Source organism: Lagopus leucura, unplaced genomic scaffold, assembly GCF_019238085.1.
Source record: "Lagopus leucura isolate 7727_CA_CO unplaced genomic scaffold, USGS_WTPT01 Super-Scaffold_100047, whole genome shotgun sequence".
NCBI classification, from domain to species: Eukaryota; Metazoa; Chordata; class Aves; order Galliformes; family Phasianidae; genus Lagopus; species Lagopus leucura.
Genome location: NW_024962293.1, coordinates 2,782,925 through 2,787,969, shown reverse-complemented (window position 1 = coordinate 2,787,969; position 5,045 = coordinate 2,782,925).

Here is a 5,045-nt window from a genome sequence, read left to right as displayed (position 1 = left end):
AAAAAAAAAAAAAAAAAAAAAAAAAAAAAAAAAAAAAAAAAATAGGCTTTACGAAGCGCGGACGACCGCACGCAAAGGCGACGGAGGGGCTCCGACCTCCGCATGGCGGCGGGCCCGGAGGCGGCCGGGCGGCTTCGCGACGTGCGGAAAGCCCGCGAGGAGGGCGGCGCAAGGCTGCGCGGAGCGCTGCTCGCCCGACTGCCGCTCGTCTGCGGGCCCGGGCTGACCTGACGGCGGGGACGGGGAAGGAGGAGCTCCCGGCGCTTTCCTCCGCGGAAACCGCTTCTCGCCCGATAGCGAGGGGTGCGGGAGCGAGGAGAGCAGCGGCCGGGAGACGGGAGCGGGCAGAGCAGGAGCAGGGAGGGCGGGAACGGGGAGACGGGAGCGGCGACGGCAGGCCGGTAGCGGTGCTGCGGACCGGGGGGCTCTGCCTCGCCGTCACCATCAGCGCAGCTGCGGGGCTGCCCGCAGGTGGCATCCGGAGCTGCTGGAGGCATTGGTGAACTTGTGGCGATCTGCCCGCTCCGTGCGGGTTTTTGTCTTTGCTTCTCTGTCATTAAAGAAGCGTGATGTTAAAAGTGTCCGTCAAAGCATAAATCATAGAATCTCCTTTTCCCCCTCACCCCCCCGCCTATTAGCAACGGCTTTAGGAAAGCGATAATTGCTCTTTGCTCCGGTGGCACCGTTGCAGTGTGCGGTGACGATTAACACACGGACATTGGTCGTCAAAGATTAGGAGAGCATTCCCGTGTCGTCTTTTGAATGAAATTTGTATGACGTCTGGGTAGAAACTACTCTGAGTGGACTGAATCTCTGTTTGAAAGCGTGAATTAAATCTTGGTTCCCGGGCCAAGGAAACAGCAGCATCTTCAGCTCTGCTACAGCCCCGTTTCTGGACAAACCGCTCCCATCCCTCGTGCTGCCGGTCCCGGCGCGCTGCGCTGTCGGCGCTGCTCCTTACCTGCCGGGCAGCGCTCGGAGCGGTGCAGCCGCACCTCCGCACCTCCGCACCGGGCGGGGACGGGGACAGTGCTGTCTGTTCCCGGAGCGCTGTGCACTTCCACAGGGAGCGGGGGGTCTCGATCCAGCTGAGGTCCTTTGTTGCTATGGCGACGTAAATTGAAAACTTACACTATAGTGATTTTTTTTTTTTTTTTTTTAATTTCAAAATTAAATAAGTCTGCTTCAGAATTGTGTGGGAACTCAGAAATAGTCATGCTTACACTCTTCAGCTATAGCTGTCAACAGGAGTTGTGCAGAGAGGGCTGCTGGCGGCTGTGGGCAATGGGCGGCTTCTTCCTCATATTGCCTATGATTTTTATTTGACTTCAGAAAGATTTCTTATGATGGCTCCCAGCCTTTGTCTGCAGAAGGGAGGAAACTGCCGTTATTGACCACAATGATACATATGAAGAGTTTTGCCTTTGTATAAGTATTCTGTAATAATCTTGTTAGTGAAAATCTGCATTTAAAAAGCCTTCATTGGTGATTGCTGTCAGTGAGGAAGGACACAAGCAGGATCTCCCAGGGAACTGTCTGGGAACAGTTTTCCTTGCTGTTTTCCATAATGAGTTGTGTGATGGAGCACAGAGTACTGTTACAACGCTTGCGGCGATTCCAACCATGGAATGCGTGGGCTTAAAAATTGCCCTGATGTTACTGGAGATCCAGTCTGAATCCATCCTGATAAAATTCTAGCAGAAGAAGGCACTAAGAAGGGATATCAGATGTCAAATGAGGACTGCCCCATTGAGTGAAAATAGTGCAGAAGAGTCTTGGGATTACGGCAGGCCTGTGCAGTGCTGCAAAGTAGTTGTGCAGTTCTGAGTGTCAGTGACGGGATCGTACGTAATTTTGGTTGTTTTGTGTTATTTCTCTTCTGTTCAGCACCAGTCAGACTTGGCTGAAGCACTCTTTCCAGTTTCAGGCATTACAAAAGCTCTTAAAAAAGATGTGGGCAAACAAGATAGGAGAATAGCAACCGAAACCACAAGAAGCTTAGGAAATGTAGGCTGTGAGGAGAGATGGACTTTGGTGTTTGACCTGGAAAAGAAGTAACAATGCAAGAGCATGGCAACGGTCCTCAAATGTACAAACAGCAGTCACAGAGATGGCAGTAGTCAGTTGTTCTGAGACCACCAATAGAGGGGTAAGAAGCAACTTATCAAAAAATGTGATTAGGGACATTACTGGAGGTGAAAAAAAAGCAGATCTAAATGGGACAAAACTGCTGGTGTATGTGAGCTGAACCTGGAGAGGCTGTGAGGGGTGGCTGAATAGCCAGCAGCACTGCCTGCACCACGGCTGGCTCTGCCTCCCCTGTGCCGTTCCCAGCCCCAACTTCTGTGGCTGTGGGCCGTGGGACCATCGGCACCTCTCTGTTCCCAGAGGGGCACACAGTGTGGCACACAAGGAGAGCTCATTACATCCCTGTTAATGAGTTGCTCCAGACTGTGCTACGTTTGTATCTCCTTAGCATCTGGAGACTGAGGGCAGTTTGTGATACCAGATGTTGAGTGGAGCTGTTCATTCCAAGTGAGCAGTTTTCAAATCTGAATTTGAGTAATAATGAGTGAAAACTGTTATTACTCGGAGGCCAGTGGAAATTGAAGCATCCCGGGACTCGTTTGATACTAAAAATCAGCCCTTCTTTTGAGTGCTGGCAGGTTCAAGGTCAAGAACATCATTGAGAGCCCGACTGTTTGGTATGAGAAACATAAGTCAGCTGTGAGATTACTGCAGCCAGGCATTAGGGCTGCTGTGGCAATGGAGGTCTCGACTCATCAGGCCTCACCTCCATCTTTCCCAAGCACGGAATTCATGTGAAAAACAGAAGTGGTTCATGCCCTTGAAGGTAAAGAGTCCCGTGCTTGTGGTTCTGCAGTGATAAGCTGAGTACCTGCAAACCTGCTGGGGATTCCCAGAGTAAATCTACTGCTTTCTGCCCTTGAGGAATTAACATTGCTGCAGAGAAAAAAATCATCCTGCTTTCATTACTTCTAGTGCTTGTGGCTGCTTTTCCTTCTGTTCCTTTGATTGCTGACATTGAAATCCCATTCTGTTGTTCCTCTGACTTTTGCAGATAATTCCAGCTTCACCCTGCAGGCAGGAGCGGTGCCGCCAGCAAAACACGGTGCTTCAGCTCCACAGCACCTTTCACCTCTCACTCTCTGAACAAAACAAGAGGGAAAGTTCATTTCTTGTAAAACCAAACTTAAATATCTACACAGCTGAAAGGTGAGAATTTTCAAAACCAAGCTGCAGATCATGGATTATTCACAGAACTTCTGCATCAGAAAATTTCAACTAGCAAGTATGCCACAAAAATGCCATCTGTTTGAGGAAAACACTGCAAGCAGAGATAGAAGCAAAATAAATTATGGGTGGAAGATTGTTTGTCTGCTTTTAGAAAACTTAATATTTTTTAAGAATGTTTTGTAACGTATATGCAAAATGTTAGGGTGAAAGTGGTAGCACAGACTACTGCTGCACTGAGGTTCAAAAAGGCCTGGAAAAAGAAAGCATTGTGCTACCTATCAGTGCTTTTCTCACACAGAACATGGGAACTCCCTTCAGAAAAAGGAAATCTATCCCTTTGTTTCAGATAGGTACTGATAGCTATTTTGGTAATGGGGACAGGAGGAGTACAACCACCACATCTCTAGTACCACCAGCACCACCCACAACAAGGGGAGTGGAAAGTATTTTCCAGCGCTTAGCTCTGTTGGTCCTCTCAACATAACAGGACAACATGGCAAAGAAGGGCTTTAAAGTGACTAGAGATTAGTTAATGATCATGGCCTGCTCTGAAATTCTCCAGCTGTGGGCATTAGTGGGGTTGCTTGGCACGGTGTAAGCAGCAGATCATCTGGGTTCAGGCAGTAGCTGTTGCTTGATGGAAAAGGCCCTCTGAATGAGACAGGTGTGGTAGTTGTAATCAGATGGGGGTTGGCTCTTCACAGCTGTGAGTGGCAGGAGGACAAGAAACTGTAGACGTACATTGAGATCAGAAGTTCTGAGTGGGGGTAGGGAAATATCTTTCCCATGAGGTCAGTCAAGCAGTGGAGCAGGTGCCCACAGTCTGTGCAATCTGCATCCTTTAGGATTTTCAAGACCTTTGGGTTAAGGTGCAGGGAGCTAAGCCTGCTTCCATAGCCCTGCTTTGAGCAGCAGTAGGCTGGATTGGAGGGCAGTGTGATGTCCTTCTCTGATGGAATGGTTCTGTGTTTGGATGGTAATTGCTTTTGGAAATACTCCTGCCATTGCCTGCTTCCCTTGAGGTGTATGTGCAAGGTGCCTGCTATGGGAGGAGATCTGTCCCCTCAAGGTAAGTAGATTGTGTGCTGCTTGCAGATGGTCCAATTCTCTTGCCACTGTGTGATGAGACTTTTCTTTGCTGATTTATGGCAATAAATGACTCAGTGGGTGACTGAAGTGAAAGGAGCCCTGAGTAATTCTGGCACTTGATGCCATTGTTTGGTCAGAGAAATCCCAGCTGGTATCACCTGCCTGGGATCACAGGAGGTCTGGAGCAGAGAGAGGATTACATTTAGACGTCTTACTGGTGGCTATTAAACCAAAGCCTTAGACGTTCATACTTAGCAAAAGCTTTCCTTTAGCTTTCTTCCTTGGACAGCTTTTCTGAGAGTTTTGTTTATGGCTGTATGTGGTCAGAGCAGAGCTTTTCTGCTGCTTCACTTCTGTTCATCCTTGCAGAAAATGACTGGGGAGAGCTCCTGCATGAGCTGCTGCACGTCCAAACTGTGCATCATGGCACTGAGGAGTGAAGAGCAGCACATGCCTTCTCCATCTGCAGCTCTGCCGATGTGCTGTTTATGTTTGCAAGGTGGCTGATAGCACTAAAATTAACTTACAAACACTTGAAATGTTACTCCAGTACCTCACTCTGCCTCCTCCCCCATATCCCCACTGCAGATACACTGAGACTTCTTCTGAGTGCTTCCTTGGTGTGTGTGCACAGCTGGTACTGCTGGTGCACGGTGCTGAGACATGGGCATCTTTGCAGTAGGATATAAATTTTATGG